Source organism: Tursiops truncatus, chromosome 12, assembly GCF_011762595.2.
Source record: "Tursiops truncatus isolate mTurTru1 chromosome 12, mTurTru1.mat.Y, whole genome shotgun sequence".
Lineage (NCBI taxonomy): Eukaryota > Metazoa > Chordata > Mammalia > Artiodactyla > Delphinidae > Tursiops > Tursiops truncatus.
In genome coordinates this window covers 127223-142624 of record NC_047045.1, presented here as the reverse complement: position 1 = coordinate 142624, position 15402 = coordinate 127223, and the positions used below count along the sequence as shown (strand labels likewise).

General features: G+C 44.2%; 1 long non-coding RNA gene across 1 annotated transcript in view; it reads left to right on the top strand.

The window, feature by feature from the left end:
* Positions 1-10967: 10967 nt before the first annotated feature.
* LOC141276066 (uncharacterized) overlaps positions 10968-15402 on the top strand; it is a 44688-nt gene continuing 40253 nt past the window's right edge. Inside the window, exons 1-3 of the long non-coding RNA XR_012325004.1 lie at positions 10968-10982; positions 11887-11954; positions 12678-12774. This is a non-coding gene — a long non-coding RNA (uncharacterized lncRNA). The remainder of the gene's footprint in view (positions 10983-11886; positions 11955-12677; positions 12775-15402) is intronic.

The window sequence follows — 15402 nt, the reverse complement described above, 5'->3', positions numbered from 1 at the left end:
AAGACACACTGTATTTTAAAGGACAAGAATGAGGTGGTAACTATAAGATGCTGGTGGAGGTTGTGGAGGGTTTTCTTTATGCAGTGGATCTTTGAGGGCCCCCAAAACTCTTCCTGCATCCTGGGAATTAGTAGCTCGGACCACCATATCATTTTTCCAGGTACCTATTGTTATATTCTTTTTTTTACTCCCTCATGAGGATAACTGATGCTCAGCTGAATTCAGAGGAGCATTTGATTTGCCTGCCATCCTCTGGGAATACTCCTGCTAAATGCATGAAAAGTCACTCAACATTAAAGATCATTCAGCCACGGATGTGAGAGCTACTGTCACCTTATAAAGCTTACAATAGCCAGTGTCCTCTTAAAATTTTCCCCAGTGCAAGCTACAGAGGTGGGGAGGGCTGGAGGGAGCACAGATTAGTAGAGTGGAATTTCCTTTGGCACCAGCTCCAAGCAGTCTTTTAACAGAGATGTTTAATTGATCTTTATTGAGCAGAACCTTCCCTTCTGCTTATAAAAGAAACAATCACTTTTCCTTCGGCTTCTATCTGGAGAAGTTAATAGCCCCAGTTTTCTCTTACAGCAGAGATACTTAATGACTGGGAGACTATCATAGAGTTTTTTTGTCCAAAATACAAACCCGGTTCTAATCAACCAGCACAGTGAGATTGCCTTGCTTGTATCTGTTGATACTTGGAGGAGCTTTTCCCAACTGACGAGCGCATTGTTCTTTCCACTCAGGCTCTGCTGTCCAATTAACAAATTGACTAGTGAAGTAATCTATAGGCCTTTGCCAAAGACTGCTGAGTATGCCCTAATGTGTATCAATTTGATCCTCACATGCAGTAGGTCCTAGATGAGGCCCAAGAACAGAGCCATAATCATTTGTGTACACGGTACAGGAATATTTTGCAGGTGTGAAGACGATCTTTGCAATACTTCCAGGATACAGAGACACTTCCAGGATTCAGTACAAATAGAGCCGTTACTGCTTGGCAGCTATGAAGAGTGATGGAAAAATAAAAAAAGTAATGCTTGTCGAGTTCCTTTAGCTCATTTATAAAGGGCTTTATTGATATTAGCATTATTTTTTGAAATAACTTCCAAAAACAACAAACAGGTATTAATATTTCGGTTTTAGAGCTAGGAAATTTTGTATTAAGTGTTCTGACTGCTGTGCTCCTTGAGGACTAGATTTACCAGTAAACTAGAGGCTAGGACTTCCTGCTACAATAAACTATTACTATTTGGGAACTTGTTCTAGAGTACAAAATTCCTGGGTCTTTTTCTTTGTCCTCTCCTCCTTCTGGCTACTGGCTTTCCCAACCTGCCACCTGCCACACCCTCCCCAGCCCTCCAAGTTGCCATCCTGGCATGGCAGGCACCGTGACCATGATTTCTGAACCACATTTTGGAACCTGTAGTATGAAAAATACCAGTGTTCTTAGGTGCACAAGAGGACAGAATTTTTGAAACCACAATTGTCCAGAAAATCGGAGATATGTGATCACTCTCGCATATTCTCCAGTGACGAGCAAAGGAAGGTGTGGAAGGGAAGCACCTACCATTTACTGACACAGTTAATAGGAATATAATCAAGGCAGGTGTAAGGCCCGGGCCTGAGGTCTTCCTGAGAATGTGAGAGGGAAGGAGGAGGGAGGCTTTATACCTGAGGTATTGGATTCCTTTTTCCCCCCATTTTACTGAGATATAGTTGTCATATAATATTATATTAATTTCAGATGTACAACATAGTAATTTGATAAGTGTGTAAATTGCAAAATAACTACCACAATAAGTTTAGTTAACATTTACCACCTCACATAGTTACAATCCTTTTCTTGTGATGAGAACTTTTAAGATCTATACACTTAGCAACTTTCAAATTAAAAAACAGTATTGTTCGGTGCTTTGTGTCTACCTAGAGGGGTGGGATAGGGAGGGTTGGAGGGAGATGCAAGAGGGAGGAGATATGGGGATATATGTATATGTATAGCTGATTCACTTAGTTATACAGCAGAAACTAACACACCACTGTAAAGCAATTATACTCCAATAAAGATGTTTTTTTAAAGAAAGAAAACAGTATTTTTAACTATAGTCATCATGAGGTACATTACATCCCCAGGAGTTGTTTCTCCTATAACTGCAAGTTTGTACCTTTTGACCACCTTTCCCATCACCCCCTACTCCCATCTCTGGCAACCACTAAGCTGTTCTCTGTTTCTATTAGCTCAATTTTCTTCGATTCGTATACGTGAGATCATACGGTATTTGTCTTTCTCTAATTTCACTTAGAGTAATGGGCTCAAGGTCTGTCCTGGCTTTTTTTTGCATCTGGTATCACAGCTAAACATAGTTAGAACCATGTTGGTGTTGTTACCAGGTCCTTGTCAGGTGTCATGGGCTGAGTTGTGTCCCCCCCAAAATTCATAGGATGAAGCCCTAAACCTCAGTACCTCAGCATGTGACTGTATTGGGAGATCAGGCCTTTAAAGAGTAAGTTAAAATGAGGCCATGAGGGTGGATCCCAGTCCAATCTGACTGGTGTCCTTATAAGGATTGGAGATTAGACACACAGAGAGACACCAAGCCTGCCCAGAGGGTAAAAGCCAGGTGAGGACACAGGGAGAAGGCAGCCCTCTGCAAGCCAAGGAGAGAGGCCTGGAACAGGCTCTTCCCTCATGAGCCTCAGAGGAAACCAACCCTGCTGACAACTTGACCTTGGACTTCCAGCCTCCAGAACTGTGAGAAACAAATTTCTCTTGTTTAAGCTACCCAGACTGTGGTGTTTTGTTATGACAGCCATAGCAAACTCATACAGATACCAAAAGTTAACATGGAATGAGGCCTGGAACACCTATCACTTACATGTTGTTTGCTACATGCCAAATACTAACTCGATCCTTACCATACCCCTATGAAGTGGGCATTATTATTTTCACCCCCATCTTACAGACAAGAAAACTGAGGCACAGGGACGCTCAGTGAATTGCCTAAGGCCATATATCTGACATGTGGAAAAGCTGGAATTTGAACCCAGTCACCAGTCTCGGAGTTCCCTGTTTTGTCTCAATTTTCTACCTGTTATCCCCCAACTGATCATCCAAAAACCTTCCAAAACTGGTTCAGGAGGCAGCATGGAAAGCAAACCTGAGGATACTGTGCCCAACTCTTGAGAGGCAAGGACTCACAACCTGGGAAGCTTAGGAGAGACAAGCAAAGCTGGTTCATCTCAGAGGTCCATGGATGGAAGGAAGAGACACCTAGGCCTGGTGAACCGAGGACCTGGAGGCAGGAAAGCTTTTCCCATGTTGGTTGTCACCCTGATCCACAGCTCTGCCATCAGGTAGCCTTGGGTTCCTCCAGGCACACTGGCCCTATGAGTACATGGTGTACTACAGGCTGCTGGAGCATATTGGATATAGAGTCAGAAATGGTTCACTCCCTCTCCAGCAGTCATTTCTCCAGAACAAGCAGGGAAAGGACACCAGAGACAGGGAGGTTCACCTTCATCCTCTAGACCCGGGTTTCTCAGCCCCAGCTCTAGTGACATTTTGAGCTAGGTAATTCTTTGTTATGTGTGACTGCCATGTGCACTGTAGGATGTTTAGCAGCATCCCTGTCCTTACCAACTAGATGCCAGTAACACATCAGCTACTTGTGACAACCAAAAGTGTCTCCAGGTATTGCCAAATATCCCCTAGGGGAAAAAATCACCCCCATTGAGAAACATTTCTCTAAGAGAAACAGAAAAAGGTACTTCCTCAAGACAATATTTCCATCTGTCAGAAAGTTGTCTTAATAATATATGCAAACGCTCTACACTTACGGTGTTGTACAGTGCACAACCTGCCCAACTGCCCATGGTCATCCACCTCCTCCCTCCCTCTCCTCAAGCTTCACAGGAAAATGAGGCTAATCTGCCCTACACTTTATCAGCTCCTTTCTACTTTCCCATATTTCTGAGATACTATAAGGAACCGGAGGGCTTCCTGACCTAAACTTGGGGTTCAGTTCGGGATTGACCTTTCTCTACCCTGAGGTAAGGATTAAGAAAATAAAACCTGTGCTGATCCTTCTGATTTTCTAGTTCAGCCATTAATGTGACAGGCATGAGGTGCTGATAAAGTGGCCGATTTATTCAATCCCTTTAATGGAGAGAAAAAGTTTAAACTTTTATTGGTTTAGCTTGCCCCAAAAGCAACTATCAAATGTTGACAGGACACAATGAAGGCTTACCTTTGGTAACATAGCTAAGTTTCTCTCTCAGAACTAGCCCATTTAGCTCCAGGTTCCTTAGCGCACCTGACGCACTTACACAACATTTAAGAGATTTACACAACTGCAAGGTCACATCTTTATTTCTTATCACAGGAACACGACTTCTGTAAACTTTATTTCTGTCACAACCTAAACCAAAATTATTGTAAAAAGAGTGATTTAAACCATACATTTTATCATCATTAAAAAGCATCTAAATAAAAAAAAAGAATATGTTCTGTGCTAAGGATAAGAAATGACTCCTGCCATTAAAGCCTTCATTAAGGAGGAAGATGTATAAACTCAAAATTTCAATCACATGAGATAAAGAATCAAAACCTTTATGCAAAGAGGTTCCTATGGAGGCAAAAAGTTATATCTAAGTGACGGCTTCATGATAACCCTGAAGTAGAATCTAGAAATATGAGAGTATGCACAGTTGGAGTAGGAGGTGCATTAACTGCACACGGAGAACCTGTGCAAAGATACTAAAGCCTGACACCTGCTGGGCACTGTAAATACTGCAGGTGGGGATTACTAAAGGCCAGGGGTCCAAGTGTGAAAAGAGACAGAAATGAAAATAGAGGAGTTGGCCAAAGCAAGCCTGGGAGAGAGCATGGCTTGTATCCCACAGGTGATGAGGCCTGGGACTACCACTGGCTGAGTAAGGGTGCCTCTGCTGATTAGAAAAATGTGCCCCACTGCTGAAGGACCAATTAGATAAAGGGAGTGATCACAAAAAGCTCCCCTTCCTCAGGGCCAAATAGCCCCATGAGGCTTGGCCCAGCACAGTTCAGACTACACGCCTCCGTGTAGAGCACACGCTGGGCGGCTAGTATGCACTAACTCTGTGTGGGCAAGCCATTAGCAGCATTATTTTAAGCATAGCTTTTTATGTTACAAGATCACTCAACACGAGTAGGCAGATGAACTTGGAGGAACTGAGCCCAGGAGCCGCGAAACCACCCAGGAGTTTCTGCCATAGTCTGGGCAAAATGTAATATGGATGAAGAAGCAAATTTAGGAGGAGGCCAAAATCTACAAGCTGGACCCACTGGATTGAAGACATAAAGGAAGTTCAGTGAAGGAACTCTGAAGAGAATGGGCTCAACAATAAATTTTTCTTACATTCAATGTAAAATATGTGGCAAAATAAAGCACCGTGGACTTTCAGGTCCTTTCCAGCTATAATTTCTTTGATTTCTAACTTATTACTCTGCTTAAGTAAAGTCCCTTCAGAGGTACACAACAGTTCCTACAACTGAATAGGATGCAAAGAATAATCTGACTTCTCTTCACCAGGGGATGAGTTGAACTGTCCTTGCAGAGGAGATAACAGATTGTGTGAACCCCTGATCCTAGAAAAGGGCCAGGCACATGATAAGTTTTCAGCTTTTTGAAAACAAATGAACAATCGTTTACTCTCCTAGATCTTCACACCCTTCCTCTGCTGGCTACTTTCTCTCAGCTTATAAACATCTTCAAATATACCCACTTAAAAAACTGTCAGGCCTATGATTCTTTGTATCGCCTCATGGGTAACCTAAGTCTCTGCCATACCTTCAAACATTTGTCCTCCCATAAAGCCCAGATCTCTACCTTGGGCCCAGACCTGTCTACCAGGCCCATCTAAAGCACCGAAGATCAAGTAAGATCCTCTCCCCACCCCCAATCCCTTCCTACTGTGCTCTGTACCTCACAAAAACATGCAGCTGTAAACTGTCACCCACGCTTGCTGCCCTCCCTTTTCTAACTGGTCACCAGGCCCCAACCATTCTGTCTCTGATCTCCAAAATCTAGTGCAACCGTTTATAACTTAAGTGGGACCCTTAGATTACAATTCACCCTGCACCCAATCAACTGCCTTCCACGTGGAGGTCCGAGAGAGCCTCTAAACCAGAAGTCCATCTCATTGTTCTTTAGTGTTTCCCACAGCCTTCAGGATAAACATCTAAACTTCTGACACGACAAACAAGGCCCCTTTCTGTGTGGCCCCACTACGTAACCAGTATCAGCTCTCATTTTTTTCCCAAACCCTGAGTTCCAATCCTGTACCTTAGTTTTCCCATATTTTCTTACATTTCTCAAACTTGGACATACACAGCTCCCTCTGGTCAACCCAGGAGCTTCTACATATCCTTAGAAAAGATGGCACCTCCTCCAAGAAGCCTACCCTGAACTTTCCCTTTTAAGATTCTGTGCTCTGCAAAGGTGAAGGGAGGGAGGGATTAATTAGGAGTTTGGGATTAACATATACATATGACTATATATAAAATAGATAATCAACAAAGACCTACTGCATAGCACAGTGAACTCTACTGCATATCCTGGAACAACATGTATGGGAAAAGAAACTGAAAAAAAATGGATATATGTATAACTGAATAACTTTGCTGTACACCTGAAACTAACACAAAATTGTAAATCAACTCTACTCCAGGTACAAAGGACATGTCAAAGAACCATGCTGAGCCATCCAACCCCATGAGACAGTTATTATTTTCCCACTAGAAATGACCATATATTAAATCCTAAGTAATTGCCCAAGAAAAGCTGAAATCTTGAGTGTTACATCTATTAATGGCAAGGTTGGATTTTTTCGCATGGGAACATTGGATGCTAAAATCAACAGGGATATTCAGCTCAAGATGGCAGACTAGGAAATATATTTACTTTCTGTTCCTCCTGAAACCATACCTAAATAAAACTGTAGAAATACCAAAATTAATCAACCAATAAAAGCCAAGATATTTTGGAAGTCATCAACCACAGAAATGATTTCAACACATTTCGAGAAGGCAAACAATGAAATGGAGGAGCCATGAATAAAATAATGAAGAAAAAAAGACTGACCCTAAGTAAGGTCTGCACAAAGCCACGCAGTTTTTGCTGAGCTCTGGTTATAGCAAAGGGCAGAGGAAAGAAGAGGAGCTGAAAACAAGGAGACAAATGTCATTTAAGGAAAAACACTTCATTTAAAGAGCTCCAGGGAACACTCAGCCTGCTGCCATACTAACTCATGAATTACAATGGATTGTTGGTAAGCAAGACAAGAAAACAGGGAAGAAACAAAAATCAAGACATTGTTTCTTACTGAACTCTTCTCAAATGAGATCGAGGAATTATGGTTCAATGCCACAGCTGTAAATCATTTCTGCTCTTGGAGAGGTTACAAAGGGCTTATAATATTTCCCTTGTTTTCAGACAGAATTTAGGTCTGAGCAAAAGCTTTTGTGTCCTCCAACCCCAAAATTTATTGGGGATGGAAGCCCAGATTTGCTGTGACATACCATAAAAAGAATCTCATGAGCAGAGGGACAAACTGATTTTCGAATATATGAATTATGCCCAGTGTGAGTTTCAATAGGTTTATATATATATATATATATATATATATATATATATATATATATATATATATATATATATATACATTTTTACTGATCTCTGTGATTCTGGCTTCTGAAACTTCTACATGTCTTATGCGTGATACATTACACAAAATGTCAGCCCCACGAAAGAGAAAACACGCCAATGAAGCAAGCCAAAGAAGCAAGATTTAAACAAGGTCAAGTGACGTGTAGACCAAGATTGTTCAATTCTTTCCTGTCATGCTGAAGCTTCCAGCTCCTGAATAACAACACATGCTTCCCTTGTCCTAGACAGCCAAGAGTACGTCCTCTCTCTTGGGCGAAAGAATCTCTAGAGTTACATATGTGTAGTACAGAGTGGACCGAGCTGGCATACTCACAATGACCAAATTGTGTTGATCGTACTTTACACCAATACATCGCTCCACGCTGAAGTTGCAATAAATGATATATTTGCCTTCTAGATATGAACTGAGGCGCCTTACTGGATATACTCCAGAAGGCCAGAGAAACTGGCTTCTAATCCATAAGGAACAATTCACTGGTGAATTTCTTTCAGGATAGCCCATGATTTATCTAGAATATCATTTTTACATATCTGGATCCTTCAAACTAGACAAAGGGAAAATACGGGCTTCAAGCCTCAATTAGAAATACTGAATGGTGCCATGCTGACAACTGGTGGTCCCTGACCTGTATCTTCTGAGATTAGAACACAGTGTGGTGGATGACCAATTCATGCGTTGAACAAAAGAAGACCTCCTACAGGGCAGTGTAGCTGTTCGTTACAGGTATGGCACTTAGGGCTAAGTACCATAAGGACTACAAGAAAAAAAGAAAAACAAGTAACACATGAAGCATATACGATAAGGAGGCACCACAGTCCAGAGCACAAGCTCTGGAATCACACAGGCTTGGATCGAATCCCGGCTAAGCCACTACCATCTATATACCCTGAAGGACAGGCCAAGGTTTAAAAGTTCTTTTACCAAATTTCAAAAAAGAAGTGAAGAAAGAACCTATCTGCCAGGAAGGGACATCGTGGGCTGCAGCATCCAGTCGGATCAGGGCTCTGCATCTCCTGCTCAGAAACCTTGGCCACCTGGCTCATGGTGATGCTGGCAGCTGAGCAGCCCTGGAGAAGGTGATCCTGTCTCCAGGTCTCACAGAGGAGCTGGGGAGGTCTCCGGACGAGGTGGCCCACACCCTGGTAAGCTCTGGCTGCCTCCTGCCCTCAGGTCTGAGCAGGCTCTGGCCTCTGGGCCCCGTGGTGGGGAAGGCCTGGCCGATACATACGCAGGGCTGAGGGGCCTGCAGAGCCAGTCCCCAGACAGGGTGAGCTCTGGAGGAGGCTTCCACAGTCCCCAACAGTCTCCGCATGGTGGCCCATTGGTGCCAAACACCTGCCACCCACAGCCAGAAGTCCCAGCCACTAGAAAGTCCAGAAGGGGCTCCGCCCTTTACCTTTGGGCCGGGGTTAAGCCACCAGCTGGGCTTGCATGTGACCCCTGCCTCACCCCCTGTCCCGTCCGCTCTTTCTCTGTGACACATACAATGGATATGTCATAAAGGCAGGCAGAGCCAGTGCTATAAATTCAGAGGAGTTAGAATCTAGGAAGAGGCTCTCCCACTTTCACTCTCTACTCTCAGATCAGGCAGGGAGTACCTCTAATATGGAAACAATGGACACCACACCTCCTTCACAGGCTGTCCTCTTCCATTCTGCTCCTGTTTTCCCCAGCACCCTATTTACGGCTTTGGCGGGCATCGGTGCTTCAGCAGGAAGCACGTCAGACCCCGAACCTATGGACACCACACCTCCTTCACACGCTGTCATCTTCCATTCTGCTCCTGTTTTCCCCACCACCCCATTTACGGCCCTGGCGGGCATCGGTGCTTCAGCAGGAAGCACGTCAGACCCCGAACCTATGGACACCACACCTCCTTCACACGTTGTCGTCTTCCATTCTGCTCCTGTTTTCCCCAGCACCTCAATTACGGCCATGGCGGGCATCGGTGCTTACACAGTCAGCACGTCAGACCCCGAACCTATGGACACCACACCTCCTTCACACGCTGTCATCTTCTATTCTGCTCCTGTTTTCTCCGGCAACCCATTTACGCCTTTGGTGGGTATCGGTGCCTCAGCAGTCAGCACCTCAGACCCCGAACCTATGGACACCACACCTCCTTCCCAGGCTGTCATCTTCCATCCTGCTCCTCTTTACCCCAGCTCCCCATTTACGGCTTAGGCCGGCACTGGTGCTTCAGCAGGAAGCACCTCTAACACCAAAGCTATGGACACCACACCTCCTTCCCAGGCTGTCATTTTCCAGTCTGCCCTGTCTCCAAGTAGAACCACTACCCATTTCACACCGCTGTTTCAAGTTCTGGGAACACACCACCCAGTGATAGCAATGCCTCAGCCCATGCCTCGACTCATTTACCTGCAACGTGAGCCAAGAGACAGACCAACACTTCAAAGTTATGACAGAAAGTTGAGTAAGTTATACGCTTGGAATTTCATTTATTATTATTAACAAGCACAACTGTAGTGCTTAGACTATAACAAGTACTATTCTAAGGGCTTACCAAATATTAACTCACTTATTCCTCATAATGGCAACACTAGAGGTAGTGAGTATTCATAATGTTCACTTTTTAGGGGAAACTGAGGCTTAGAGACGTTGAATAGCTTGCCTAATGCCACACAGTAAGTAGGTGGCAAAACCCGGGATTAAAACCAGACCGTCTAGACTTTCATCACTTTGCTGTGTCACCGTACTATAAGTTGTGGTTAGGGAAGGAACTAAATTGACAAGACTCTGAACTAAAAGGAGAAGGGAGAAATGAGAAAATGAGTGATCCTAGAAACTAGAGTAGATTTAGGCTCAGAAATTTCTGGTGATGAGACCCGGAAGAACAAGAACTTGGTTGGAATATTAACTTGGAGTAGTATCTGAATCCATTGAGAAATGGTTTTGTTTTCTGTAAAATTTAGAAAGGTCAGTTGGATGAAGATTAATGAAGACAAAAGTAGAAAGGAAAAGAAAAAGGTGCCTTAAGTGAGACATAACCGCTTCCCTCTACGTACCCACAGGTGGGGTCCTGTGGGAAAGGATGGAGCTCTCTCTACCGGGTTGGTCACCAGGCTGAACAAGGAGAAACATGGCAACCATTGTATTGGTTTTGATGATCTCTCAAAACCAAGGCTTCAGTTTCCAAGAACGACCTACGGTAGCATAACTAGTGTGTGTCACACATGCCACTAAGTGTGTTTTTAACACACATTTTAATTGGAGAAATTAAAGTCACACATTTTAATTGGAGAAATACTTCCTATGAGGTAGGCATTAGTTCCCTATGGCTGCTGTAACAAATGACTACAAATGTGCTTGCTTCTAACAAAACCCACTTATTTTCTTGTGGTTCTGGAAGACAGAGGTCCAAAACCAGTTTCCCTGGGCTGAAACCAGAAGTCGACAGGGCCATCCATCCTCCTTCTAGAGGCTCTAAGCGAGAATCTGTTTCCTCGCCAGCATTCCTTCACTTCTGGCCACATCAATGCAACCCCAACTTCGTCATCACATTCTCTTTGGAGTACAAATTCCCTCTGCCTCTCTCTTACGAGAACACCAGTGGTTATATTTGGGCCCATCCAGGTAGTCCAGGAGAATCTTCCCATCTGAGAACCATTACTTTCATCCCACTGGCAAAGTGCCTTCTGCCATTTAAGGTGACATTCACAGGTTCTGGAGAGTAGAATGTGGACATTTGGGGGCAATGGTATTATTCAGTCTACTACAAGGTAGATACTATTATCTTTCTCAGATGTAGGAAATGACGTTTAGGGAAGTACTTTGTCTCAGGTCTACAATTTCCAGAGTAGAGACTTAAATTCTGCCACTGACACTTTAGGACACACCCTAAATAACTTGAATCTGTGTCCTTAACTAGTGAATAATCCTTGGTTAAGAGTCACACTCAGGTATCAAGACCCAATTGAATACAACACAAGTACTGTCTCCTCTTTCACTATGTTTGCCTGGTGTACTGATGAATCTTGCCCAGAGCAGAAGAGTTCAGAAAACTGTTATGCAGGTTTACGAAGAGAAAGCATTTACTGTTTGACGTGCCCGGAGTAACGGAAGGCTTTTTCAAATAAAATATGCCACCAAATAGTCAAGTGTCACAACAGAGGTAACCCCGTGGGAGTCACGAGGAGACTAAAATTATCTCCAGTTGTGCAGGAGAGAAAAGTTTCACTGAAGGCAGGTGTAGTTCAGCCAAGCCCTACAGCACAGAAGTAGGAATGTGGGTATGTACGAATGGGAAACACTTTAATGCAGAATGGATGAGAAATATGCATTCGACCTATTCTAAAACAACTGGCTTATTAACTCACTAAATCGACTTAGTCAGTCAAACTAGCTTTAGCTGATTACTTATCCAGGGAATAGCTGTTTAGAGTAATTTTTGTCATAGAACAGTAAAGAAAATGGTTGACCTATAGCTTTAGGCTTGCTAAGTGAAATAGATTGCTCTAGATGATTTTCAAGTGACTTACTTGGTAGTACTCACGAAATTGGGGGTTAACAATTGCTTAAGAAAACAAAGAGAATTGATTTTAAATAAAGTACTTACTGTGTAAACTATCTGTTCAGTAGCTCATGTTAAACGGATGTTTATAATCCCCACTGGACAACCAACTACTTTTTTGCAAATGGCAATGTGAATTGCTCTCGCATAAACTATAGCAATGACCACCTATTTAATTTGTTGTCCAAACCAGAAATCTTCTAACAATACTGGTGTCCTAATAAAAATAAGCACGAAGGGGACACACACTGGGTGTCTCCCGTGTGCCTGTGCATGCATCTATATCTCACTGAAGCCCCATAACAGCCCCCAAGAGAGGGACTCTGAGTGTCCCCATGCTGCTTGTGGAGAAACAGGCACAGGAAGGTTCAATAGTCTATCTACCTAATATCACACAGAGGGTGGGAGAGCCCGTTTTTAAACCACCTGCCTCCAATTCCAGGTGCCAGGAGCCAGACTCAGCCTACAGCTCTCTTCTGCTCGCCTGGAGGTGAAACAAGGTGTCATGATTAGTCAAATCCCGGTCTTCACTCATCAAGGTAGCTTGAACACCTGCACGTCCTCCAAGTAGCATGTAGCATAAGCAATAAGATGTTTGCCCCGTGATCGTCCAGGAACTTGGAATCAGCTGTGCCTGGTTAGGCTGAGCTGGTTTAGAGTGGAGAGGACCACCGATCTTCCACCTGGGCAAGTGCCTTTTGACCTCCTGCCATCAGAGGGCCGAAAACTCCAGCCTGAGAATGTGCTGAGGCCTGTAGCCTAGTTACGCCAGCTCAGAACAATGATGAGCACACGTTTTTCCAATCACCTTTCCTCATGCTCCCCATGCCTCATACTGCCCTGCTTCTTTATTCTTTATCCCACAGATACCCAAAGCCCCTTGCCTTTGGGTAGGCGGATTTGAGACCTATTGTCACGTCACGTCCTCGCTTGGCTGCCCTGTGAATAAACCTCCTCTTTGCTGCAAACCTCAGCATTTCAGTGTTTTGGCTTGCTGCGCCTCAGACAGAATGGTTGGGAGCAGTGGTACAGGACCCTTGCATGTGAGGGAAGCTGGTTCCTAGTAGTCACATTGCGGATGTTTTCTCCTCTCGGGGTGGGGGTGGGGCAGACATCCTGCTCTTCCGGAAAGGGAGAAACACAGGTGCCAAACCCTTGCCCTCAGCGTCACCGTCACCTAGGAGCTTGTTAGAAGCACAGAATCCAGGCCCCACCCAGAACTACTGAATAGCAGCCTGCATTTAACAAGATCCCCAAGAGAGGCATACCCATATTAAAGTTGGAGAGGCACCAAGCTGTCATCGTCTTCTCCGCAGCTAATGAAAACGAAGCAAAGATTCATCCCGAGCCGACTCTGCCTCAGTCACCTGGATATCCCATGAGCTCATTTAATCCTCCCCAGAACCTGCAAATGAGACTGAGGGTCAGAGTGGTCCAGCACCCAAGGTTCCATAAGAGAACATGACCAAGGCTCACTGGAGCCCAGACTTCCAAAAAAGAAGGCCCCTGAGCACAGCATAGCACCACCGCAGCCCAAACCGTGGGCCTGGAGGGTAGGCCAGGCTCCCCACGCAGAGTTCACACCATTCGACAGATGCCCACAGCAGACCACAAGGCAATATGAGAAGTAACTTCTGATTGTGGAATCTCTGAATTTTGAGATTTAAAGAAAAAAATCTGTTTTCGGGGGATGGTTAAAACAGTTCTACCAAGGAGTAAAGAGAGGGCATTTCAAGGCTCCTTCTGGACTAAGAATTTAATGCCTACTTATTGAGAAATGCTCCGTGCATTTGCTCAGCCCTACGTTAAGATGAAGTTCTCTGTGCCCTAGAAGCTTAGGTTCTAAAAAGGCCACAGAAATGGGTGAGACCTAAAAAATGCCAGAACAATGCAACGGCCTTAATCAGATTGTCTTTGCTTTGCCTTGCTTACAAGTCACTGACTTTCAACTGAATATTGTGTCATGTCTTTATGTTTCTTGAAGCTTTTTTTTTCCAAAAGATCATATAAAGATTTTCTTCCATGGTAAGACTTTTATATTGTATTTTTGTTCAACTGGACTGTGGTACATTTACCCTCCATCAGATGATTGCTTATAACTCACCTTGTTTTATTAAGAATACCGCTAGAGGCTTCTATGTCCCTACTAAAAAAAATACATTTTCAGGCCCATTGAAACCAATGAAAATCCAAGATTTCAGAGCACAAGATAATGAAAATTCTCTCTATCCGCGTCTTTTACTGCTTTTAATCTGTTAACAGTCCCTAAGTGTGTCACATGAAAGGTACTGTCGCGGGAATTGACATCATTAAGAGCATTCCATACAGGTAAGTCTTGATTGTTCCAATTTCTCAAAAAGTTGGACATATTTCCTGCCTCTATGACATCTCTAGGGTGTGTGGAAGAAATAAAAAAGAGGCCTGTACAATGTATTTCTCCAAATATACACACAAATAGTTTGCACATACAAACAGGGAAACCTTATAAATAATGTATGGGGAGCAAAGGATTGTCGGTAACGGAACTACTCATTTCGAAAGACAACACTGTCACCAAGTGTCCCCTCACCAAAACTGACTGGGAATTTTTAGGGGCCACCAAACCAGAGATGGAGATTTTTAGACACATTCTTGCCAGAAAAGAGAGCCTAGGGCATAAACCACTCAACTTGTTGGCACGAATGCCAGGGCAACCCAAGCAAGTGGATATACAATCCTACGTAACGCTTGGAAGTAGGAAGCTTTGGGGGACTACACCTGGGCTGGTACTGGCCTCCCTCCCCAAAGGGACAAGGAGAGCAGAAACCTGGATGGAGTCAAGAGAGAGAACAAAGAAAGGCAAGGCTGGGTATGGAGCAACGTGTGGATCCAGGAGCATGTGTCTCAGAACTGCCGGGGCTCTGCAGACCAGCTGCATCCCCATTCTCCTTGACCCTCATGGGTATAATGAACTCAGGATGGGCGCATCCCGGCTGCCAAGTCACTTCCACCTGTCCATGGAGTTGACAGTTACTTGCTCACAGTGAACCAACCTCTCTGGACCTAACAGCTACTGCAGGAGGCGGTAGTGGAGAACAAGGTGACGACAACGACCAGATGCGAAGGAGGAAGAGACGTTCAGCAGACCGACTGGGTGGACTGATGGTGTGAGGTTAAGTCTGCAGAGC